At 39.6% G+C, this 26,924-nt stretch overlaps 2 long non-coding RNA genes across 2 annotated transcripts in view; one reads left to right on the forward strand and one right to left on the reverse strand.

Moving 5' to 3' along the window:
• On the forward strand, positions 1-18,752 carry LOC309660918. Its single transcript, XR_014263718.1, has 2 exons — positions 1-6,178; positions 6,515-18,752. It is a non-coding gene; the product is annotated as an uncharacterized lncRNA (long non-coding RNA).
• LOC309660914 overlaps positions 11,115-26,924 on the reverse strand; it is a 65,944-nt gene continuing 50,134 nt past the window's right edge. The window contains exon 3 of the long non-coding RNA XR_014263714.1: positions 11,115-26,896. This is a non-coding gene — a long non-coding RNA (uncharacterized lncRNA). The remainder of the gene's footprint in view (positions 26,897-26,924) is intronic.

Raw genomic sequence — 26,924 nt, forward strand, 5'->3', positions numbered from 1 at the left:
TTTCTTTTAAGTCATTTTAACATGGCCTCAAGGGCCTTTGATAGCTTCCATGCTTTCTGGCATGGCAAGATATTCCAGACTCATCTAATGCATTTCCTGTCTCAAACCTGTAATCATCCATTTCTCCAAGAATTCCCAGTTCTTTAGTGATAAATCTTATTTGGAGACCTCAATTTGTATGTGAAGGATCCTTATTGCTACTGGGTTGATCATTCTTTCTAGGCTTTTTCAGTAGACAGATCTAACAATTTTTTTAATAGAAAATATATCAGGATTCATTTTACTTATACCTCTTCTCTCTAATGAGGAGACCAGTTCCTAATGACACTGGAATTATTACTTATAGTACATTTATGTGTATGTGTGTGTCTATGTCTTTATATGACAAAGAAGGGATCTGAGCAGAGTCTCCATTCTCACAACAGAGGGAGGGTGGTGGGACACCAGCAGGAGGGGTACTTAAAGTGGAGCTGCTGGAAGAGGATGAGGAAAGATGGAGAAAGAAAGAGCATCAAGGAGTGAGGGAGCCTTCATACAGAATATTCTCTGAAGGCAAAATTGCAAGGTCTTATGCATAAGGTAAAGATGTTTATATATCAGCAGACAACCCCTAAGAGTAAGACACTATGAAATCACATTCCTTGACCACCCCTACAATAATACCAAAACTTACATAGCATACCACGTGCTAAACATTGTTCTAAGTAATCACTATATAAACTCATTGAATCCCACAACAACATCAAGAGGTAGACATCATTGATATTATTACCATCTTATAAAAGAGTAAATTGAAGTACAGAGAGGTTAAACCGCTTGTCGTAGGTAAAATTACTAGTGAGTAGCAGAGCCAAGATCCAACCCAGGCATTTTGACCTTAAGTACCATCATGATGCTATATGCCTCTCAAGATAGGGTACTAAGGACAAACATACAAACACATGCAAATACTCACAGACACATACACACATATATACATGACTTTGGAAGAGGAACACTAGCAAACCCAAGTTATAAATGTCTCATTGTAAAATAGGATTTGGAAAACCGTGAGAGTTCTACACAATTCAGCACCACTCACAGGGGTAGGAGACCATAAGGGGATTGGAATTAAAATTCTTGATAGATAATAAACAGATTTATTCATCCATTTATTCATTCATTCTTCATTCACTAAATGAGGACACTAAGATTTAGGGAGATTAAATAAGAAGCTTCCCCAAGTCCCTCATCTAGAACTCTATGAATTCAGAATCATGTATTCCAAAGACTTTGTAATGCCTCTAGCTTTGAGAAACCCAGTGTGACAGAGGTGATGGGTGAATGGTCTTAAATATAGGACCTAGCCTGCCTCCTCTCAAGAGACAGCACTAACAGCATCCATAAGGCTTCCCTTCTGAAGAGAATTCAATCCAACTCTTCCTTGCAATGAGCTAGAAATAGCCCATTTGTACCAAGTTGTCTCAACCTAATGGGTGAGAGGGGAAAATCCCTAATGAAAGCCAGAGCAGATGCAGGAAGACATCCACCTCCTCTCTACATCCCAGAGGGCCAATCATCACTGCCTCACTGCCAAGGGGACTGAGAAGCAGGGCCTACAGCTGGGCTGCCCTCATGCCAAGAGTGTGTAAACCCAAAATGGAAGCTGGAAGGAGAAGGAAATCAGGCTTAGCCCATCATTTCTCTGGCTTGCTCCGAGTTGGAGTTGGAGCTGGGGATACCAGACATAAAAACATCACCAGCTGGTGTGTTTCAAGGCAGGGACACCAGCCACAGCCTTGCCTACCCCCAGACATACACATGCAGCAAACAACTTCCATCTGTAGCCCCATTCCCTTTGTTTACCAGGCCTACAAGGCAGGAAAAGAGAACAAGCCAATGTTTCGGACGCCCAACAGGACATGGGCTCTGCCTCCAGTGGAACACGGTTGATGGATGATAGGCTGGCAGTCAACAGATGAAACCTCATTATACTTGTAAATCTAAGTACAAAATAAATGAGCACTCCTGGCACCACTGCTGCAGCGCCTGTCCTCAGCAGCTGCCTTGCCTGCCCGCCCTGCTCACACTTTCTCTCAGCAGTCCTGGCAGTTCCACTGGGCTGGGAGAAGGAGGAGAAAGCCTTTGGCCAGGGAACTCCAGGACAAGCCAGGGCCCACCTGGCAGGGTTGAGGGCAGAGTGGGAAAAGCCCACCCTTCTGTGCTTTGTCTTGTATACTCGTCTGTCCAGTTGACGTTTTGGCCCCTTGTCTCTCATTGCAGAAACTGCAGCCTCTTACTTGTTATTTCCTGGAAGACCCAGAAATGGGCAACAAGGAAGAAAGAATGAGGGAGAGTGGGTTTCCATGCCTGACTTCCAACATGATTTTTATGTAGAAAACAAACTTATGGTTACCAAGGGGGAAAGGGGGGGGCAGCAATAAACTGGGAGATTGGGATTGACATATACACACTACTATATATAAAATAGATAACTAATAAGAACCCACTGTATAGCACACGGAACTCTACTCAATGCTCTGTAATGACCTATATAGGAATAGAATCTAAAATAAAGAGTGGATATATGTATATGTGTAACTGGTTCACTTTGCCATGCAGAAGAAACTAACACAACATTGTAAATCAACTATACTCCAATAAAAATTAATTTTAAAAAATTCATTTATGCATCCTCTCTTTTCTTCTCTCCCTTCATTTACCCACACACTGTCTGCCATTATGACAGTTGAAATAACCTTTTGGCAAGTTCTCTAAGAAGATTCCAAATAGACAGGTAAAAGCAGAATCGCCAGGCTTACTCAATTCAGCAAGACTTTTCCAGCACCAACCTCACGTGCAAGGCACAAGATACAAGATGAAGAACAAGGAGCTCCCCGTCCTCATGGGAACAACTTAAATCCAGCACAAATACAAACGAGAATTCAATGTGTTCATCATTCATCCATTGCATAAACACTTATTGAGCACCTCTTATTAAAAAGAGAAATGCTGGGACTTCCCTGGCGGTCCAGTGGTTAAGGCTACGTGCTTCCAATGCAGGGGGCAAGGGGTTCGATCCCTGGTTGGGGAACTAAGTTCCTGCATGCGGCACAGTGCAACATAAATAAATAAATAAATAAGAGAAATGCTTTTTAAAGTAAACTGGACTGTCAATTATGACACCAGTGAAGGTAGGCAAAGTGCTTTCCTAGCATGAAGACTTGAATTGAAAGAATTTCAGACTGATGTGTAGCACAGTTGAACATTTGTCCAGTAGCTATTGTATGGGTGGTGCTGAGTGTTAGACCTTGTGAGGGATACAAAGATAATTAAGTCATGGATCCAGGTCTTTAGATATAGAGAACCAAGTGAATCCAGAACTTAAAATGTATAAAATCAAGTGGAGAGATTAACAGACCCAGACCTGGTAGAGTATCACTCACAGAATGCTTTGCAGTGGTCCACCATCTCAGCCCACCCTTCTTTCTTTTCTTCTTCCCTTCCTTCCTTTGTTCCTTCTTCCCCTCCTCCCTTCAAAAGCATATTTAAGTCTATTTTTTCTTGAGAAAAACAAATCCAGTTGAATAATAAAGAGATTTTACAACAAACTCATCAAAAAAATATATTGCTTCAGAACTAGATTTGATGGGCTATCTTAACATGGTTGAATTTGTTAACGATTGTGTCTAGCTACCAAACATATAATAAATTAATTTAAAAGTTAAAATTCATTCCTTCAAATTCAGGTTTTAACAGCAAATTAATAACTAGCGCCTTCATATTACAAAAAGAAAGGGGTTTTGGTTTTGGTTTATGCTTACCCTTATTATTTGTTTGTTGTCTTGCTTTGGTAATCTCTAGCAAAATAGAAGTTCTTGTGAGAGAAAAGAAAAGGTGCAAATAGCCCAAATATTACTGAAAGGAGGCAGAGTCTGAGTGGTCAGTACAGAGCATGCCTTGCTGGCGGTTACCAGTGAAGCCCCCTAGTAGGCAGGATAATGAAAAAGTGCATGGGCTTTGGAGCCAACAGGCCCATGAACTCCACCAAATTCTCTGATGCTGGCAAGTCACTTCTTTCTTGGTCTTATTGGGAAGGTGGGGACATTGCTCCACATCCTTCTTGCAGGATTTTTTAAATACTGAATAAGATGATTCATATAAATCCCTAGCACAGGGCTCAGAACATGATAGGTATTCAAAAATAGATCCCTCCTCCACAGTCTGCCTCCCACATTCACTTGCCCTCTCCCCATAGGACTTTGTACACATCTCTGTTATAACACTCATATCACTGCATTTTAATTTTCTGCTTACTGGTCTATCTCTCCCATTAGATATGAGCCATTTAAAGAATGCAAGCCATGTCTTACACATTTATCTCAGGTAACCAATAGAGTGAATAGTAGTTGCTCAGTTAACCATTTCTCACATGATTGAGTTTGAAAGCTCTCAACTCAGAAACTTCAAAAAAAATGACTGCAAGTCAGTGCATAATATGTTGCTGAACCCTGTGGTGAAGGCTTGTCATGGGTGTTGAAGTTCAGGGCAGAGGAGCCAGCATGAAATAGGGGCCACCAGAATGAGTTTGATGAAGGAAGGGGGACTTGAGAGGATTGGGCAGCCCTAAGTAGAATGAAGGAAACCACTTTAGAAAGGATGAAAATGAGCAAAAGTATGGAGGCAAAATGAGCATGTCACATTCAAGCGATAAGAAGGAGATGGATGTGATGTGCTCAGAGCCAGGCAAGGGCATTTGCACTTGATGTGGTGAGAACAGGGAACTCTTGGGGGCATCTGAGGAGGGGTGTGACATGGTGTTACTGATGTGTAAGCAAGGCCATTGAACACAAAATCCAAAAACTTCCCCATATCCAAAGGAGGAACATCCTTTGAAAAGATTCAAGCCTTGCCTAGGATTGTTGGGGAAGAAAGTCCATGGAAAAGGAGTGAGAACCCAGAGCTTCCTGCATGAGACATCAGTAGTGGTAGGTCCAGTCCCATCATACTGGTGCTCTGTTGACAGCAAGAGACCAACCTGAGGGTCATCAAGTGCCAGCCTCCCAACCCAGCATCTCACGCACAACTCAGCTACAAGGTTCTGACGAGGAGCCATCACTTCTCAGCTCCGTGGCGACCTCAGAAGGACGCTATCACAAACCAGCTTGTATTAGTCAGGATTCTCTGGAGAAGCAGAATAACTTGTGTATATATGTAGAAAGAGATTTATTCTAAGGAACTGGCTCACACGGGTAAGTCCAAAATCTGCAGTGTGGGACAGCAGGCTAGAACCTCAGGAAAGAGCCAGTGCTGCAGTTCAAGTCTGAAGGCCTCTGATTAAGAATTCCCTCATGCTCAGGGGATGGCAGTCTTGTGTTCTATTCAGGACTTCAAACTGATTACATGAGGCTCACCCACATTGTGAAGGACAATCTGCTTTACTCAAAGTCCACAGATTTAAATGTTAATCACATCCAAAGACACCTTTTAGAAACATCCAGTATAATGTTTGACCAAATATCTGGGCATCATGGCCCAGACAAGTTGACGCATAAAATTAACCATCAAACAGCCCCACGACTTTCAAAAAATTATGACAAAGAACAAGTTGAAATAAGTTTGGGGAAGGAACATCTTGTTGGAAATGGGTGATAAGTTTCCAAAAAAGAGAGAGAGCCATAAATGTGAAAAGACAATAATTAAGACAGTAAGGATCAATTTTGTGTGTAAAGTACTTTTCACATACAGTTATATGTGTCATTCACTCAACAACTTTGTGAGGCAGGCCTTATTCCCATTTCACAGATGAAGAAAGAGAGGCTTATGAAATGACTCTCCCAAGATCACATAACCTCTAAATGGTGGAGCTGGCAGCGAACCACAGATGCTGCATTTCCTAAATCCACTGTGTGCTTCTTAGAAACAAAACTGCCTGTCTCTAGAGGAACTAAGTTGCTCTGAGCACAGAGCATAACTCAGAGAAGTAAAGGGGACAGAAAAGCAAACACTGCCACTCAAACTCACAGAAGCACCAGCATGTAAATCTCGGTGAATGGCCAGCTCAGAGTAAGCTGCGTCTTAGTTCCTTTGGGTAAAAAAAGCAAGATGTGCTTTCCAGTACCCTTGCTGGCTCCAGCTTTACATGGGATACATTAGAAGGTCAAGAAAGATTTTGTATAGGTAGCTCCTTTAAGAATAGGTAAAAGGGGCTTCCCTGGTGGCGCAGTGGTTGAGAATCTGCCTGCCAATGCAGGGGACACGGGTTCGAGCCCTGGTCTGGGAGGATCCCACGTGCCGCGGAGCAACTGGGCCCGTGAGCCACGACTACTGAGCCTGCGCATCTGGAGCCTGTGCTCCGCAACAAGAGAGGCCGCGATAGTGAAAGGCCTGCGCACCGCGATGGAGAGTGGCCCCCGCTTGCCGCGGCTGGGGGGGGCCCTCGCATAGAGGCGGAGACCCAACACAGCCAAAAATAAAAAAAGAACTATAAAAAAAAATGGTTAAGATGGAAAAAAAAATTAAAAAAAAAGAATAGGTAAAAGTATCATAACTTCTCAGGTCTCTTGCAAATTGCCTGACCTAGAGTCTTGTTTATTACCATTTCCAAATGACTAAAAAGCTTTTCCTTCCTTTGTGATGGTCTGAAAATTGAACAAAATAAGAGGACCCCATTCTCCACTTCTGATTGCAACCCACAACTGGGTTTTCTTACAAAGCACAAAGGAAGAAAAAAGAAAGGGCATCTTTTCTTTCCAAAAGGGAAAATAAACTGTGAGCTGCTATGAAATTATGTTGTTACTATTTTAAGCCTAGGTATAAATCTCTGTATCTGGTGGGTTATCTTATAACTGGCATACACATAGTCAGTCTAAACTGAGAGCATCTTTCATTATTCTGTGTATCACTGGACGAGGAGCAAAAAGACCAGACTCAGCCAAGCCATGAACGAGCAGGGCAAGCTCGAGAGAGGGGATGTAAGCTTGCTGATCCCTGCCTTGTCTACTTCCCAGGAGTGTTGACACATGGTCAAGTGTTTTGCAATCCATTAGGCATCATATCAGTGTAAGCCATTATTATCACCATGGTTAAAACAACAACAGCACTTATTTTATCTCTAATTTGTAATTTTGTGCCATCATCCATCTGGGGTCTGTTGTGGTCTGCAGCTTCTGGGACCTCCATAGTCAGTGACAGTGAAGCTGGAGAAAGTCTGACACAGGCAGAGAGGACCTGGAGGGCTCCAGATTATTATGGAGCTTTTACTTATGTAATAGCACTGGTCAGGGTTTTTGCATCTGACGACAACAGTAATTCCTGCAATGGTGGAAAACACATAGAAATAAAACAAGAATAATCTTTAGAGTCAGGCAGACCATGATTTAAAGCATCTCTGCTACGTAATAGCTAAGTAACATGGCTGGCTACATAGCCTTTCTGGACCTCAGTTTTTTCATCTTAAGAAACAGGCAATTAAAAGAATCATATTAACATACGTATTTAAAGTATCTGCACAATGTTGCATGATAAATTCTAAACAAATGTTCATTTCCTAACACTTATGCTCTTTTCTTCATAATGCACCAAAATAGAAATTACATTGTTGCAATTGTGACCTATCGAAAAGGTCATACCTTCTCAAATTACCAGGGATTGTTTCTTTCAGATATTATTGCATACCTTGTATGTGCCAGAAATGATGCCGGACACCAGACATAAAAATGTGAAAAGAAATTATCTTCAAAATACATGATATTTGATGAATGGAATAAAGCTGAGTCCAAAATATTAAGTGAACTATCAAGACACAGTCTATTGGAAAATGAAGGTCCTTTGGGGGCTTTTTGGTAAAACCAAGGTTATGATGTCCATGAAGGCAGAGCTAGGTCTCTCTTGGTGGCTATCACAGTTTCAGCACCTAGAAGAGAGGACCTTCAACAAATGTTTTCTTGAGTAAATCTATCTGTAAACAGGAAACAGCAGTGAGTAATTAACATAGTACCCGAGTGGCTACTTATAATGTGTTGGGAGACGTACTATTGCTGAGAGAATCTCCTTCCACACACCTTCAGGATAGAAGAAAGAATCATCTCTCGGGCAAGAACTGCTTAGTGAGATTCTTGTGTTGCAGGTGGTTGGAGAACTACATGGGAATCATCACCTGTTCAGTCCAAACCCCTTCTTCTCTAGATGCTGACAAAAACCACACAGTTAGGTGGTAAAGGAGACAGGATCAAGCCCAGATATTCCAATGCCCACCAGAACTCTTTTTGTGGTATGTCTTTAGAACTACATTTGACTAAATGTCTACATAATCTTGAGGAGCTGAAATCTCCCCTCCCATAACCATAGACACCCTGAAATAAAAAGCCAGTTGAACTGCAAACAAGTTGTGTGTAAAAAAACACACAGTGTTCCAGGTTTCAAAGAAGCACTCTGCCACTCAGGCAGCTCTGTTCACAGATCTGGCAGAAGGGAAAATGTGGTTTTGTTTCTAGTTTAGTAAAAGCCTCCATAATGTTTTGTGGCCAGTTCCAAGAATGAGTGTCTCACTCACTTGTGTTAACCAGGAAAAGAACAGTCTGAACTATTTACCCTTCATTCCCACTTTAAAACAGTTTTACCTGCTATACAAATGCTAGTAGGAGGAAAATCTTAAAAAACAAAATGATACAAATGAACTTATCAATAAAACAGAAATAGACTCACAGACATAGAAAACAAAGTTATAGTTACCAAAGGGTAAAGTGGGGGGGGGGGATTATAAAACAGGAGTTTGGGATTAAAATATATACACTACTATATGTACAATAGATAATCTACAAGGACCTACTGTATAGCACAGGGAACTATACTCAATATCTTGTAATAACCTCTAATGGAAAAGAATCTAAAAAAGAATAGATTTTCATATATGTATAACTGAACTACTTTGCTGTACACCTGAAACTAACACAACATTGTAAATCAACTATATTTCAATTAAAATATTTTAAAAAAAAGAAAGTGGGAAGTTCTGGTGATCAATTCCATCTCCCATTATCTAGAATAGCTTTTGCAAACTAAGGGTCTTCATGAGAAAATTGAGGAACTCAATGTGATTATCTTTGACTTCCCACCTATATAGGCAAACCTATATTTATTAATACAATCTGACCTCATGGTTATTGAGCTCTGTGCTAAGTGCTATCTGTATATCATCTAGTCCTCATAACAATCCTAAAGATGGGTATTAATACCATCATTCCCATGTTATCAATGACAAAACTAAGGTTTAAGGGGCTCCATCACTTGTAAACAGCAGAGACTAATGTAAACCCAGACCATCTGGCTCTGAAGCCTGGCACTTAGACCTCACATTATAATGTCCCCTTCTTTTGCCACTCTCAGGAAATGGTATGCTTCTTCTCTACCCTCCCAGCAAAGAGCATCCCCTCAACCCCTTTTTCCTCATTGCCCCTGCCTCCTCAGTTGTATATATTTTTTTTCCCTCCTCTTTCCTATATTATCTACCGCTATTTCTCTATTCATTCCTTCCTCTAAGTATGGATCGCTCCCATTGGAAAAAAAAAAAAAGTTGCTCAATCCTTTATCTACCCCTAGTTCTGTATCTTCTGTGTTTGATCTTATTTCCTTCAGAGCTGAGCTTCTTGAAAAATTTGTTTGCACTGTCTCCAATGTCACTTCTCATTTGCTGTTCAACTTTATAAAATCAGGAGTCCTTATAATACCACCCCTGTGAAGATCTTCCAGTCAATGTCACAAATAAATCCAAGTATATATCTATGGGCCACTCCACCCCAGTTCCAAACTTGTATATCCAAGTGCCTATTGACATCTCTGTTTGCATATTTCATAGGAATCACCAACTTGATCTGTCCCCCTGACTCCCCTCGTTACACTCTAGCCTTCCCTATCTCAACTGGCACCACCACCACTCAGCTGCTCACTCTAAATGTCCTCCTTGATTTGTCCCTTTCTCTCAGCCTCCAATTAAATCCAGCTGAACAGCAAGTTCTGATGCATTTATCTCTAAAATATATTTCAAACTCATTCACTTATGTCCATCTCCACTGAATTCTCCAAGGTCTACGTGGCACCACCCCACATCTGGACCACTGTAACAGCTATCTAACTGGTGTCTGCCATACATGTTTGCCTTCTTACAACCTCCGTTTTATCCAACTGCTAGAGAATCATATTAAAATGTAAATTAAGGTATGTCACTCCCCTGCTGAAAGCCTTTTGATGGCTTTTAATGGTTTCTGGAATAAAATCCTAGGTCCCCAAAATCCTTGCATGATTTGGCTCTTTTCTCACCTCTCCAAGTGATAAGAACATGGACACTGTTGTCAAAAGAATCTGTATAATTTTCCATGTAATGCTGGTCAAGTTATATGTAAAGATACTAATGTCTACTTCATGAAGTTTCATAAAGACTTTATAAATTAATCTTTTGTTAATTGAACTAATGGATTTCTAGAATTGTGATATATTCCAAAGTTAGTATTTCAGACTGCATGATATAATATGGACCATTCAAAAAATGGTGCTGGGACAATCAGTTATATGTTTTGAAAATAAAATATAATGGATGCCTACATCACATGATACACAAAAAATTATTCTAAATAGTTTACATATCTAAATATGAAAGGCATTTAAACTTCTTTTCATATCTTCATTACTAGATTTTGTTTAATAAAGATAGCTAAAATATTCAAAAGGTAAATGTCTATAATTTTTTAATATCTGTAGTTTTTTTTCTAACGTATTTATTAGAGTATAATTGCTTTACAATGGTGTGTTAGTTTCTGCTTTATGACAAAGTGAATCAGCTATACATATACATATATCCCCATATCTCTTCCCTCTTGCATCTCCCTCCCTCCCACCCTCCCTATCCCACCCCTCTAGGTGGTCACAAAGCACCGAGCTGATCTCCCTGTGCTACGTGGCTGCTTCCAACTAGCTATCTATTTTACATTTGGTAGTGTATATATGTCTATGCCACTCTCTCACTTCGTCCCAGCTTACAATTCCCCCCACCGTAACCTCAAGTCCATTCTCTACATCTGCATCTTTACTACCTTGCTGCCCCTAGGTTCTTCAGAACCTTTTTTTTTTTTTTTTTTAGATTCCATATATGTGTGTTAGCATATGCTATTTGTTTCTCTCTTTCTGACTTACTTCACTCTGTATGACACACTCTAGGTCCATCCACCTCACTACAAATAACTCAACTTCGTTTCTTTTTATGGCTGAGTAATATTCCATTGTATATATGTGCCACTTCTCCTTTATCCATTCATCTGTCAATGGACACTTAGGTTGCTTCCATGTCCTGGCTATTGTAAATAGAGCTGCAATGAACATTGTGGTACATGACTCTTTTTGAATTATGGTTTTCTCAGGGTATATGCCCAGTAGTGGGTTTGTTGGATCATATGGTAGTTCCAGATTTAGTTTTTTACGGAGCCTCCGTACTGTTCTCCATAGTGGCTGTAACAATTTACATTCTCACCAACAGTGCAAGAGGGTTCCCTTTTCTCCATACTCTCTCCAGCATTTATTGTTTGTAGATTTTTTGAAGATGTCCATTCTGATTGGTGTGAGGTGATACCTCATTGCAGGTTGGATTTGCATTTCTCTAATGATTAGTGATGTTGAGCATCCTTTCATGTGTTTGTTGGAAATCTGTATATCTTCTTTGGAGAAATGTCAGTTTAGGTCTTCTGCCCATTTTGGGATTGGATGGTTTGTTTTTTTGATATTGAGTTGCATAAGCTGCTTGTAAATTTTGGAGATTAATCCTTTGTCAGTTGCTTCATTGGCAAATATTTTCTCCCATTCTGAGGGCTGTCTTTTCGTCTTGTTCATGGTTTCTTTTGCTGTGCAAAAGGTTGTAAGTTTCATTAGGTCCCATTTGTTTATTTTTGTTTTTATTTCCATTTCTCTAGGAGGTGGGTCAGAAAGGAGCTTGCTCTGATTTATGTCATAGAGTGTTCTGCCTATGTTTTTCTCTAAGAGTTTTATAGTGTCTGGCCTTACACTTAGGTCTTTAATCCATTTTGAGTTTATTTTTGTGTATCGTGTTAGGGAGTGTTCTAAATTCATTCTTTTACATGTAGCTGTCCAGTTTTCCCAGCACTAATTGTTGAAGAGGCTGTCTTTTCGCCATTGTATATTCTTGCCTCCTTTATCAAAAATAAGGTGACCGTATGTGCGTGGGATTGTCTCTGGGCTTTCTATCTTGTTCCATTGATCTTTATTTCTGTTTTTGTGCCAGTACCATACTGTCTTGATTACTGTAACTTTGTAGTATAGTCTGAAGTCAAGGAGCCTGATTCCTCCAGCTCTGTTTTTTTCCCTCAAGACTGCTTGGTCTATTCGGGGTCTTTTGTGTCTCCATACAAATTTTAAGATTTTTTGTTCTAGTTCTGTAAAAAATGCCATTGTTAATTTGATAGGGATTGCATTGAATCTGTAGATTGCTTTGGGTAGTATAGTCATCACTATTCACAATATTGATTTTTCCAAACCAAGAACATGGTATATCTCTCCATCTGTTTGTATCTTCCTTAATTGCTTTCATCAATGTCTTATAGTTTTCTGCACACAGGTCTTTTGTCTCCCTTAAAGTAGGTTTATTCCTAGATATTTTATTCTTTTTGTTGCAGTGGTAAACGGGAGTGTTTCCTTACTTTCTCTGTCAGATTTTTCATCATTAGTGTAGAGGAATGCAAGAGATTTCTGTGCATTAATTTTGTATCCTGCTACTTTACCAAATTCATTGATTAGCTCTAGTAGTTTTCTGGTAGCATCTTTAGGATTCTCTGTGTATAGTATCATATCATCTGTAAACAGTGACAGCTTTACTTCTTCTTTTCCGACTTGGATTCCTTTTATTTCTTTTTCTTCTCTGATTCCCATGGCTAGGACTTCCAAAACTATGTTGAATAATAGTGGCGAGAGTGGACATCCTTGTCTTGTTCCTGATCTTAGAGGAAATGTTTTCAGTTTTTCACCATTGAAAATGATGTTTGTTGTGGGTTTGTTTTATATGGCCTTTATTATGGTGAGGTAGGTTCCCTCTGTGCCCACTTTCTGGAGAGTTTTTATCATAAATGGGTGTTGAATTTTGTCAAAAGCTTATTCTGCATGTATTGAGATGATTCTATAGTTTTTATTGTTCAATATGTTAATATGGTGTACCACATGGATTGATTTGCGTATATTGAAGAATCCTTGCAGAACTGGGATAAATCCCACTTGATCATGTTGTATGATCCTTTTAATGTGTTGTTGGATCCTGTTTGCTAGTATTTTGTTGAGGATTTTTGCATCTATGTTCATCAGTGATATTGGACTGTAGTTTTCTTTTTTTTTTAATGTGGTATCTTTGTCTGGTTTGGGTAGCAGGGAGATGGTGGCATAGTAGAATGAGCTTGGGAGTGTTCCTTCTTCTACAATTTTTTTGTAAGAGTTTCAGAAGGCTAGGTGCTATCTCTTCTCTCAATGTTTGATAGAATTCACCTGTAAAGCCATCTGGACCTGGGCTTTTGTTGGAAGATTTTTAATCACAGTTTCAATTTCAATACTTGTGATTGGTCTGTTCATATTTGCTATTTCTTCCTGGTTCAGTCTTGGAAGCTTGTATCTTTCTAATAATTTGTCCATGTCTTCTAGGTTGTCCATTTTATTGGCGTATGGTTGCTTGTAGTAATCTCTTATGATCCTTTGTATTTCTGTGGTGTCTGTTGTAACTTCTGCATTTTCCCCTTTTTCATTTCTAATTTTATTGACTTGAGTCCTCTCCCTCTTTTTCATGATGAGTCTGGCTAATGGTTTATCAATTTTATTTATCTTCTCAAAGAACCAGCTTTTAGTTTCCTTGAGCTATGCTATTGTTTTCTTTGTTTCTATTTCATTTATTTCTGCTCTGATCTTTATGACTTCTTTACTTCTACTAAGTTTGGGTTTTGTTTGTTCTTCTTTCTCTAGTTCCTTTAGGTGTAAGGTTAGATTGTTTGTTTGAGATTTTTCTTGTTTCTTGAGGTAGGCTTGTATTGCTATAAACTTCCCTTTTACAACTGCTTTTGCTGCATCCTATAGGTTTTGGATCGTCATGTTTTCATTGTAATTTGTCTCTAGGTTTTTTTTTAATATCCTCTTTGATTTCTTCAGTGATCTCTTGGTTATATAGTAATGTATTGTTTAGCCTCCATGTGTTTGTGTTTTTTACAATTTTTCCCTGTAATTTATTTCTAATCTTATAGTGTTGTGGTCAGAAAAGTTGCTTGATATGATTTCAGTTTTCTTAAATTTACTGAGGCTTGATTTGTGAACCAAGATGTGATCTACCCTGGAGAATGTTCCATGTGCACTTGAGAAGAAAGGGTAATCTGCTGTTTTTGGATGCAATGTCTTATAAATATCAATTTAATCTATCTGGTCTATTGTGTCATTTAAAGCTTTTGTTTCCTTATTAATTTGTTGTTTGGATGATCTGTCCATTGGTGTGAGTGAGGTGTTAAAGTCCCCCACTATTATTGTGTTACTGTTGACTTCCTCTTTTATAGCTGTTAACCGTTTTCTTATGTATTGAGGTGCTCGTATGTTGGGTGCATATATATTTATAATTGTTATATCTTCTTCTTAGGTTGATACCTTGATCATTATGTAGTGTCCTTTCTTCTCTCTTGTAACATTCTTTATTTTAAAGTCTATTTTATCTGATATGAGTATAGCTACTCCAGCTTTCTTTTGATTTCCATTTGCATGGAATATCTTTTTCCATCCCCTACCTTTCAGTCTGTATGTGTCTCTAGGTCTGAAGTGGATCTCTTGTAGACAGTATATATATGGGTCTTGTTTTTGTATCCATTCAGCGAGCCTGTGTCTTTTGGTGGGAGCATTTAATCCATTCACGTTTAAGGTAATTATCAATATGCATGTCCCTATTACCATTTACTTAATTGTTATGGGTTTGTTTTTGCAGGTCCTTTTCTTCTCTTGTGTTTCCTACTTAGAGAAGTTCCTTTAGCATTTGTTGTAGAGCTGGTTTGGTGGTGTTGAATTCTCTTAGCTTTTGCTTGTCTGTAAAGCTTTTGATTTCTCTGTTGAATCTGAATGAGATCCTTGCAGGGTAGGTTGGTTGTAGGTTCTTCCCTTTCATCACTTTAAGTATATCATGCCACTCCCTTCTGGCTTGCAGTGTTTCTGCTGAGAAATCAGCTCTTAACCTTATGGGAGTTCCCTTGTATGTTATTTGTCATTTTTCCCTTGTTGCTTTCAGTAATTTTTCTTTGTCTTTAATTTTTTTCAATTTGATTACTATGTGTCTCAGCATGTTTCTCCTTGGGTTTATCTGCCTGGGACTCTCTGTACTTCTTGGACTTGGGTGACAATTTCTTTTCCCATGTTAGGGAAGTTTTTGACTATAATCTCTTCAAATTTTTTCTCAGGTCCTTTCTCTCTCTCTTCTCCTTCTGGGACCCCTATAATGTGAATTTTGTTGTGTTTAATGTTGTCCCAGTGGTCTCTTAGGCTGTCTTTATTTCTTTTCATTCTTTTTTCTTTATTCTGTTCCATGGTGGTGAATTCCACCATTCTGTCTTCCAGGTCACTTATCTGTTCTTCTGCCTCATTTATTCTGCTATTGTTTCCTTCTAGTGTATTTTTCATTTCAGTTTTTGTACTGTTCATCTCTGTTTGTTTGTTTTTTAATTCTTCTAGGTGTTTGTTCTTTAATTCTTCTAGGTCTTTGTTAAAAATTTCTTGCATCTTCTTGATCTTTTCCTCCATTCTTTTTCTGAGGTCCTGGATCATCTTCACTATAATTATTCTGAATTCTTTTTCTGGAAGGTTGCCTATCTCCACTTCATTTAGTTGTTTTTCTGGGGTTTTATCTTGTTCCTTCATCTGGTACATAGCCCTGTGTCTTTTCATCTTGTCTCTCTTTCTGTGAATGTGTTTTTTTTTTTTTTCCACAGGCTGCAGGATTATAGTTCTTCTTGCTTCTGCTGTCTGCCCTCTGGTGGATGAGGCTATCTAAGAGGCTTTTTCAAGTTTCCTGATGGGAGGGACTGGTGGTGGGTAGAGCTGGGTGTGCTCTGGTGGCAGAGCTCAGTAAAACTTTAATCTGCTTGTCTGCTGATGGGTGGGGCTGTGTTCCCTCCCTGTTGGTTGTTTGGCTTGAGGCAACCCAACACTGGAGCCTATCCAGCTCTTTGTTGGGGCTAATGGAGGTCTCTGGGAGGGCTCACACAAGGAGTACTTCCCAGAACTTCTGCTGCCAGTGTCCTTGTCCTCACGGTGAGCCACAGCCACCCCCCACTTCTGCAGGAGACCTTCCAACACTAGCAGGTAGGTCTGGTTCACTCTCCGATGGGGTCACTGCTCCTTCCCCTGGTTCCCGATGTGCACACTACTTTGTTTTTGCCCTCCAAGAGTGGAGTCTCTGTTTCCCCCAGTCCTATCGAAGTCCTGCTGTTGATCTGATTTTGAATCCTAAGGTTGAGGTCGAGTGGTGGTCGCAGACATGATCATGGCATGGTCACAGAGAGAGGAAGGAGTCTCCGCTTCCCAAACCCATTAGCAATCACTGCATGTTCTTCATTCACTGCGCCAAGGAGCAATCTTCCACTGCAAGGAATGGTGGGACATCCATGTTAGTCAGGAAGCTTCCGGGAGAAATCCAGCACATATACCTACAACGTCCGGCTGCGCGTGACTCTCCTCCAGTTGGACCCACAGGTCGCTGAACTGCCGGATCTGCTGCCTCCGCTGAGGCTGCCTCCGCTTATTCTGGAACTTTTGTCCTGCCTCCCCCAGCAGGTCAGCACTTCTGGGCAGAGACATGTGAAGCGGCGACAGTCCATCCCCTCACTTTCAGTCTGTATGTGTCCCTAGGTCTGAAGTGGGTCTCTTGTAGACAGCATATATATGGGTCTTGTTTTTATATCCATTCAGTGAACCTGTGTCTTTCGGTTGGAGCATTTAATCCATTCACGTTTAAGGTAATTATCAATATGTATGTTCCTATGACCATTTTCTTAATTGTTATGGGTTTGTTTTTGTAGGTCCTTTTCTTCTCTTGTGTTTCCCACTTAGAGAAGTTCCTTTAGCATTTGTTGTAGAGCTGGTTTGGTGGTGCAGAATTATCTTAGCATTTGCTTGTCTGGAAACGTTTTAATTTCTCCGTCGAATCTGAATGAGCTCCTTGCTGGGTAGAGTAATCTTGGTTGTAGGTTTTTCCCTTTCATCACTTTAAATATGTCCTGCCACTCCCTTCTGGCTTGCAGAGTTTCTGCTGAAAGATCAGATGTTAACCTCATGGGGATTCCCTTGTATGTTATTTGTTTTTTATCCCTTGCTGCTTTTAATATTTTTCTTTGTATTTAATTTTTGATAGTTTGATTAATATGTGTCTTGGCGTGTTTCTCCTTGGATTTATCCTGTATGGGACTCTCTGTGCTTTCTGGACTTGATTGACTATTTCCTTTCCCATATTAGGGAAGTTTTCAACTATAATCTCTTCAAATATTTTCTCAGTCCCTTTCTTTTTCTCTTCTTCTTCTGGGCCCCCTATAATTCGAATGTTGGTGCGTTTAATATTGTTCCAGAGGTCTCTGAGACTGTCCCCAATTCTTTACATTCTTTTTTCTTTATTCGGCTCTGTGGTAGTTATTTCCACTCTTTTATCTTCCAGGTCACTTATCCTTTCTTCTGCCTCAGTTATTCTTCTATTGATTCCTTCTAGACAATTTTTAATTTCATTTATTGTGTTGTTCATAATTTTGTTTTTCCTCTTTAGTTCTTCTAGGTCCTTGTTAAAGGTTTCTTGTATTTTCTCCATTCTATTTCCAAGATTTTAGATCATCTTTACTATCATTACTCTGAATTCTTTTTCAGGTAGACTGCCTATTTCCTCTTCATTTGTTTGGTCTGGTAGGTTTTTGTCTTGCTCCTTCATCTGCTGTGTGTTTCTCTGTCTTCTCATTTTGCTTATCTTACTGTGTTTGGGTTCTCCTTTTCACAGGCTGAAGGTTCATAGTTCCCGTTGTTTTTGGTGTCTGTCTCCAGTGGCTAAGGTTGGTTCAGTAGGTTGTATAGGCTTCCTGGTGGAGGAGACTGGTGCCTGTGTTCTGGTGGATGAGGCTGGATCTTGTCTTTCTGGTGGGCAGGACCACGTCCAGTGGTGTATTTTGGGGTGTCTATGAACTTATCATGATTTTAGGCAGCTTCTCTGCTAATGGGTGGGGTTGTGTTCCTGTTATGCTAGTTGTTTGGCATAGGGTGTCCAGCACTGTAGCTTGCTGGTTGTTGAGTGGAGCTGGGTCTTAGCATTGAGATGGAGATCTCTGGGAGAGCTCTTGCCATTTGATATTATGTGGAGCTGGAAGGTCTCTGGTGGACCAATGTCCTGAACTTGGCTCTCCCACCTCAGAGGCACAGGCCTGACACCCGCCTGGAGCACCAAGACCCTGTCAGCCACATGGTCAGAAGAAAAGTAAGAAAGAAAGAAAAGAAAGAAAGAAAGAAAGAAAGAAAGAAAGAAAGAAAGAAAGAAAGGAAGAAAGGAAGAAAGAAAGAAAGAAAGAAAGAAAGAAAGAAAGAAAGAAAGAAAGAAAGAAAGAAGGAAGGAAGGAAGAAGAAAGAAAGGAAGGAGGAAGGAAAGAGAGAGAAAGAAAGAAAGAGTAAAAATAATAAAATAAAGTTATTAAAATAAAAAATTTTTTAAATTATTAAAAGTAAAAAAATTAAAAAGTAATTTAAAAAAAAGAAAGAAAGAAGAGAGCAACTGAACCAAAAGGAAATCCACCAATGCTATCAAGTGCTAAAGACTATACAAAAAAAACAAAAATCAAAAAACAGACAGAACCCTAGGACAAACAGTAAAAGCAAAGCTATAAGACAAAATCACACAAAGAAGCATACACATACACACTCACAAAAAGAGAAGAAGGAAAAAATATATATATATTTTTTTTTTTTTAAAAAAAGGAAGAGAGCAACCAAATCAATAAACAAATCCACCAATGATAATAAACTCTAAATACTAAACTAAGATAAACATAAAACCAGAAATAAATTAGATGCAGAAAGCAAACCCCAAGTCTACAGTTGCTCCCAAAGTCCACTGCCTCAATTTTGGGATGATTCGTTGTCAATTCAGGTATTCCACAGATGCAGGATACATCAAGTTGATTGTGGAGATCTAATCTGCTGCTCCTGAGGCTGCTGGGAGAAATTTCCCTTTCTCTTCTTTGTTCACACAGCTCCTGGGGTTCAGCTTTGGATTTGGCCCTGCCTCTGCATGTAGGTCACCTGAGGGTGTGTGTTCTTCTCTCAGACAGGATGGGGTTAAAGTAGCAGCTGATTAGGGGGCTCTGGCTCACTCAGGTCAGGGGAGGAGGGAGGTGTACGGAATGAGGGGCAAGCCTACGGTGGCAGAGGCCAGCATGAGGTTGCAACAACCTGAGGCGTGCCATGTGTTCTCCCGGGGAAGTTGTCCCTGGATCACAGGACCCTGGCAGTGGCGGACTGCACAGGCTCGTGGGAGAGGAAGTGTGGAGAGTGACCTGTGCTCGCACACAGGCTTCTTGATGGCTGCATCAGCAGCCTTAGCATTTCATGCCCGTCTCTGGGGTCTGCGGTGATAGCCAACGCTCATGCCCGTCTCTGGAGCTCGTTTAGGCAGTGCTCTGAATCTGCTCTCCTTGCGCAGCCCGATAAAATGGTCTCTTGCCTCTTAGGCAGTTCCAGACTTTTTCCTGAACTCCTTCCCAGCTAGCTGTGGCGCACTAGCCCTCTTCAGGCTGTGTTTCCTCTGTGCGGAAATGTCTCTGCTTTGCCTTCTGCACCCCTGTTGCTGTGCTCTCCTCTGTGGGTCCAAAGCTTCCCCCTGTCACCCCTCGTCTCTGCCAGTGAAGGATCTTCCTAGTGTGTGGAAACCTTTCCTCCTTCACAGCTCCCTCCCAGAGGTGCAGGTCCCGTCCCTATTCTTTTATCTCTGCTTTTTCTTTTTTGTTTTGCCCTACCCAGGTATGTGGGGAATTTCTTGCCTTTTGGGAAGTCTGAGGTCTTCTGCCAGCATCCAGTAGGTGTTCTGTAGGAGTTGTTCCACATGTAGATGTATTTCTGATGTATTTGTGGGGAGGAAGGTGATCTCCACATCTTACTCTTCTACCATCTTGAAGGTCTCCCCTAAACTTTTTAAATATATGTAAAAGAGCATATCCTTATGACTCAGGGCAAATAACATTTCTTAAACAAAATACATCAATAAATTATATAAAATGAAAAGATGAGCCACAGGAGACATATCAATCTATATAAATAGATATGTAGATATATATTATATTTATGAGAATATATGGACGATTTTATATTTTTTAATGGAACTAATTTAATACATAATATATATACAATAATTACATACAAATTATATATGTAATAATATATAATTTGCATATATACATATAGAACATAGGAGTTGTATAATATATGTGTATGGGAATATATACATAGAATACATTTGCAAAACAAAACCAATAAAGATTAGTGTTTAGAATATATGAAAACTTCTGCAAGTCAATAAGAAAAATACAAACATCCCAAATAGATAAATAGGCAGAAGTCATGAACAAGTATTGCACCTAAATCATAAACTGTCAATAAACATATTAAAAGATACTGAACCTCATTAGTAATTAAGAAAATTCACATTAAACCACAATGAGATACTATTTGACACCCACTAGCTTGGCAAAAATTAAAAAGATAATACCAAGTGTTGGTAATTAATACAACTGTTTAAGAGTTGTATCATTTGGGTTAAGAGGAACATGTACATGATTCTAGGTCTTTATACATGCTATGGCCTGTACTTAGAATGCACTGCTTCAAATTAGGTCTAGAAAACTCTTACGCATGGCTTAAAACCCTGTTTAGTTGGCATTTACTTATAGAAACCTCAGGTTCCTTGGTGCAGAGTGACTCACTTCCTCTTCAGTGCTACCTGTACGAAGTTGTATCATCTCATATACATGTAATATAAGTATGTGTTTCCACTTCTCCTCAAGTAGACAGAAACTCCTAGAAGGCAATGGCTATTTCATTTCACTGCCCCAGGCTCAGCACATGGCATTCAAGAAATTAACTTAAGTGAATGGGACTCCATGTCTTCCATTTCCCATTTCATAATCACACCTCCCCTAACTCTGTGGCAGCTGCAGGTGTGATCTGTGTCTCCCCTCTTGGGAAACACTGGACTCTTACACCATTTTCTGCTTCTCTCTCAGCTTCACAAATCTCAGCATTAGAGTTCTGATGCATTTTCACAGGATCAGATCCCAAAGCCAAATGAAACAATCAAGGAAACCTAACCATATTTTGAATGGAGTATCAATCAAAAATATCTCACTCTTGAGTGATTTCAAACTCCAAAGCTAGTTTTGATTTTAAAGGACATTGAACTCCTAATTCTATGGACCCCTGTGGGAGCCATTTTCCCATCAAGGACTTGGATGGAGGTGACTGCCTGCAACCAATTAAGATGGATATTTGGTGTTTGGCAGCTCCTTGACCCACGCCTTCCATCCCTTGATCACCAGGGAACATGTATTGAGTGACAGATGCAGACAAAGCAGCAGTGACTTGGTTATGCTGCAGCCTGTGTCATTTGGCTATGTTTGTAGGCAGCCCAGCTGCAGCTGGTCAGTAGCTATGACACTTGGGAACAGCAGTTGCTTTTCCAAGTCAATATAGGATGTTTCATGGCATAAGAGAAAGAATATTATAGAAGAAGAACTGAGATAGATTTCCAGCTCCACTGCTCTGCAGTTCTGTGACATTCCCCAAAAACATAACCTCCCTGGATGTCACTGTCCCATTTGGAAAGCAATAAATACCCTGTCTATTACCCCAGGGCAGGGAAAGGTTTTAAGAATTAAATGCAATGATGAATTTAAACTCTATGGTACTATACAAATATTAATATTAGCCAACATTTTTAATGCTTTCCATGTACTAGACATGATTCTAAGTACTTTATTTAATCCTACAGCAATCTTATGAGTTAAGTACCATTAAATATGGAGAAATAAATTTTTAAATATGAAGAAATAAAAGCACAAAAAACATTTAAGGAACTTGTTAAGATGACAGTAGATATATTTATACGTATAACTGAATCACTTTGTTGTACACCTGAAACTAACACAACATTGTTAATCAACTATACTCCGATGTAAAACAAAAAGTTTAAAAAAAAAGTAATGGCAAGATCCAGGGTCTGAGCCAGGCTCTTCACCAGGTTAAGGTGCTACACTGAACATCCCAGGAACCTTTTGTTTTAGATTTATATTTAATAATATCCATCATACAAAAAAAATTGGTACTTTATTTATATTTCTATAAAAGCATTTACCGTTTTGTTATAATTTGGTTTTTATATCCTTGTCTCCCCTATTAGACTGTGAGCTCTTTGAGGGCAGGAACTTTATGGTAAACATCTGTAATTGTTTCAGCACTGAGTACTCAGTCTGACATATTGTAGGTAGGAACATCACTGTCTAGAATTTGTGAGTTGGATAGATGGAAGGAAGGGAAGGAATAAAGGGAGGGTGAATAAAATGGATGGATGGATGGATGGATGGATGGGTAGATGGATGAATGGATGGTTTCCTCCACATTCTCAGGATTAGACTCCATCAGAAACACTGATGCAGGCTGACTAGTGTCCCCTCCCTAGTGGCCTTGGTCCCAATCCTCTCCTTCAAGTTCTGATGGTGCTACCTCTTTCCTTCATTCCTCCATTTACCATCTCTTGCTGCCTCAGTGGGTTTGGGTTTTTTTTCTCCTGTTTAATCTTCCAATCCCTATTTAATCAATTTTCTATATTAAATTATCTCTGTTAAAATTATCAGTTAAAATTCCTGCTTTCCTGAATGAACCCTGACTGATTCAACTTACTATATAGTCTCAGGTACTATGCTAAGTCCTTTACAAATATAATTGCCTTTGCCCTTTACCAAAACCCTGTGGGAGCATATCGTCCTCTTTTTTGGATGCAAAAACTGAGACACAGAGTTATTAAGTTCATGTCCAAGCTCAACACAAGCTTGAATTGTGGTGCTAGAAGCTTCTAACTCCACTGCAGTCCTGTCTAAAAATATCTATTTCCATGAGACTTATGGCTCCTAGAGTGAATTCATGTCCTTAGTGCCAGGGTCCTTCTTAGAACGAAAAAATATATGCACAGTTCCCTGAATAAACTGTGCCATTCTCCCTCTCCACCCACAGATGGCAATCACACAGAGATTTATTACCGACAGATGGCTGCAATATGGGAGCGAGACACGAGTATACCTGGTACACTTAAGATCAACACAGCAATCCGAAGTTATTTCCCACCTACACAGCTAAAAAGGAATCAAATTCCAATTGAGAAATGATTACACCTTTCCCCAGAGTTTCTGATGAAAAAAGCAAATAAAGTTCATCAAATCGGCTGGAAGCCACCCCAGATTATAAAGTTTTCTTTTTCCTCGTCATAGCACCTATTCTTTCTACTGCTGTCAATCTCTTGTCTCCTTTTGTGCATCTTTCTATCTCACAATCTCCTTCAGCAGGTTCCATTCTTTTTATTATTTTGTCTCCCCATCTCTCTCTCCTATAAGTAAAATAAATTCTTGAAAGACAGCTTAAGTCTTTGAGGGAGAGATTGGGTTAACTTTTTGAACTTTACACAGAAAAATACTCCCAATACTTATTTTCTCATCAAGAAGTCATCTGTAACCCAAAACCTTCTAAAGACCTAGTAATTCCTCCTATTGTGTGTGTGTGTGTGTGTGTGATTGAAAGTTGTGTGCTGAGTGTGTGATGACAAAGTTACACTTGCTCAGATCAATGGGCCTCAGGAGAGTCACTGTGTTTTTCTTCTACACAAGAAACCATGATCAGCCTTTAAGTTCTATCTATCTCATTTCCAGTTATTAAAAAACCAAAAATGACATGTCTCACATATCTCTCTCCATTTGTTTACGATTATACTGATTTTTTATTCTGACATCCATTTCTTATCAAGTTGAGATTCTGGCATTTGGCATTCCACCTAGTATGGCTTTTTCCAATCATCTAAAAAATAGCCATTTTAAATGGGGTTCACTGGTATCTCAGGAAGGAAGAAAATGGCATAGTTTCTTATGGTAAACTTTACCACCAAAAGTCAAAATTATTCTTGAGCCTGGAATAGATTCACCATACCTTTAACAGACACCTTCTTTCTGTCTGACAGGGACATTGTGGGAGGGCACTGTAGATGGGACCAGCAGCAACCTTAATTAACATGTCCATCATTGCAGATGACAGGAGGAGATAGAGACAGTAATGTAATGGGAGCAAGACAAGGCTGGGTGTGAATCTTAGCTCTGCAATTAACGAGTCAGAGCCTTGGCTCTCTCATTTTACAAAATGCAGATCATTCTTATCCCCTAAAGTTAGTAAGAAAGAGGCAATATCCATGCTAATAAACCTAATGGTGCCATACACAGCATTAGATACTTATGATAAGCACATTTAATCCATACAGGAGTCCTTCAGCTTGGCATCTTTCATTTTTCACATGAGGAAACTGAGTCTCAGGTAGCTAACTAAGTTTCCCAAGGTCCCAAAACCAGTAGATATTCAACCCAAGCTTAATCAATGGTCTACCCCAGAGTTATCATCTTTCCCAGCAAAGAATGGTTGGATGCACAGCAGACAGGCTGAATGGTGACAAGAGGGGAAGTTTCCAGAGCTCATTAAATTACATCATATCTCCCCTTCAAGGACATGACAGCCATAGCAGGAGAAGGATGCGGAAGAGAAGCAGAGTGGGGCAGAGTGTAAACAGCAGGGAGAAACTCTCAAACTGTGAGGGCAGGTGGAGGCATCAGATGAATTTGGTGGAAAAATCTGCCTTCACTTCCTTCACTGAAGTGTTATCAGCCGAGTGCATCTTGGTGGAGTGCTATATAATATTGTTGAGGTTTGAGAATGACGATATATCACTTTCTTCTCATGTAAAGATTCTGACCCAGGGGCTTCCCTGGTGGCGCAGTGGTTGAGAGTCTGCCTGCCAATGCAGGGGACACGGGTTCGAGCCCTGGTCTGGGAAGATCCCACATGCCGTGGAGCAACTGGGCCCGTGAGCCACGATTATTGAGCCTGCGCGTCTGGAGCCTGTGCTCCTCAACAAGAGAGGCCGCGATAGTGAGAGGCCCGCGCACTGCGATGAAGAGTGGCCCCCGCTTGCCACAACTACAGAAAGCCCTCGCACAGAAACGAAGACCCAACACAGCCATAAATAAATAAATTAAAAATAAATAAATAAATAAATGTACTAAGTACAGTAAAGTATGAAAAAAAAAAAAAAAAAAGGATTCTGACCTGATAGGTAAGTAGACCCAGAAGATAGATGGGAATTAAAATACAGTGTCTGCTTTATTACTGGTAAAGCTGACTTGTAGAATGATGCTTGGACTCAGATCCAAAATGGGCTTCTTGAATGACTTACCCCTCTTCTTCTACAGCATTCTCCCAGAGGGATCTAAGATGTTAGGCCATACATAAGACTCACTTTCAACACTTCAACCTGCACCCTAACTCCTCCTTAAAATGGAAGAAATATTGGTGAAAGAGCCTATTAAATAGCCAAAGGAAGGGGAGAGTATCCCCCCTCCAATTTTATTAACATAGTATTATAAAATGTTATAGTCCTACTTATTAAGACAAAACAAAATAATACTCTTTACTTTGGGAACTTGATGATTAAATAGACTTGCCTAGGAACCTAACCTTTATATGTAACATTGTTTCTATGGGGAAATACATTCCAGCTTCCAAACAAGCCAACCCCTAAAGGTTGGGGATTCAATCCATTTATAAGTACAAATATAACACTCTATTCTCACAGTACTCACTATTTCTTAAGAGAGGGTCAGCTCTCATTTTTAATTGTAACAAAAAAAAAAATTGCTAAACTCTAGGGACCATAAGGATGAGGAAAAATACAAATTCCATTGATTCCTTTCCCTTTTGTCTCCTTCTCTGTACATAATACCCTCAGCTTATGTTTGTCTTCTTTCCAAAGACCTAATTATATAAAAATAGAAATATTTTTTAATGAGAAAAATGCTTGTCGATGTGATGCGAATTCGTTTTGTTAGGGCTTTGGGAGGCTCAGTGCTTGTGGGGTCCAGGGAGAGAGAATTTACCAAGTAATTTCCCCCAAGACCTATTTTGCTACATTCTATTTTTACAGGTTAGTGTCCTCATTTTGGCTCACTGTGGAATAGGATCCATTTATTTCTACCTCACCTGTGCACATGAGGAAAGAGCCTCAGACTGTAATTTGACTGTCATTGTGCAACAACTCTTCATTCAACAAATATTCCCTGAGAATTTAGTGTTCCAGGAATCAATAAGTTCCTGATAAATGACAATATAGAGAATTTCAGGTTGGTAATTTCAGTATCAATATAGATGATCCAGCCAACACTCTAGCTTCTCAATTCTTTGACTTCCTCTCCTACAACAACTGTGTCATCCATCCTCCACTGTCATATTCCAGTGCTATCTCTCAAGAATATCATCTTTAAGAATCCCACACTTACTACCAACTCCATATCCATTATCAGTCCTCTTCATATTCTCTCAGCTTTTCTTTCCCTCACTCTTGGGGGAAAAAAATTATAAACCATGTTTAAAGTCAATCAAGACAGAGGAATGGATAAAGAAGATGTGGTACATATATGCAGTGGAATATTACTCAGCCATAAAAAAGAATGAAATAATGTCATTTGCAGCAACATGGATGGACCTAGAGATTATCATACTAAGTGAAGTAAGTCAGACAAAGACAAATAGCATACTAATATATCAGACAAAGACAAATATCA

This window comes from Balaenoptera physalus (genome assembly GCF_965194825.1).
Source record: "Balaenoptera physalus genome assembly, chromosome: 5".
Classification (NCBI taxonomy): domain Eukaryota; kingdom Metazoa; phylum Chordata; class Mammalia; order Artiodactyla; family Balaenopteridae; genus Balaenoptera; species Balaenoptera physalus.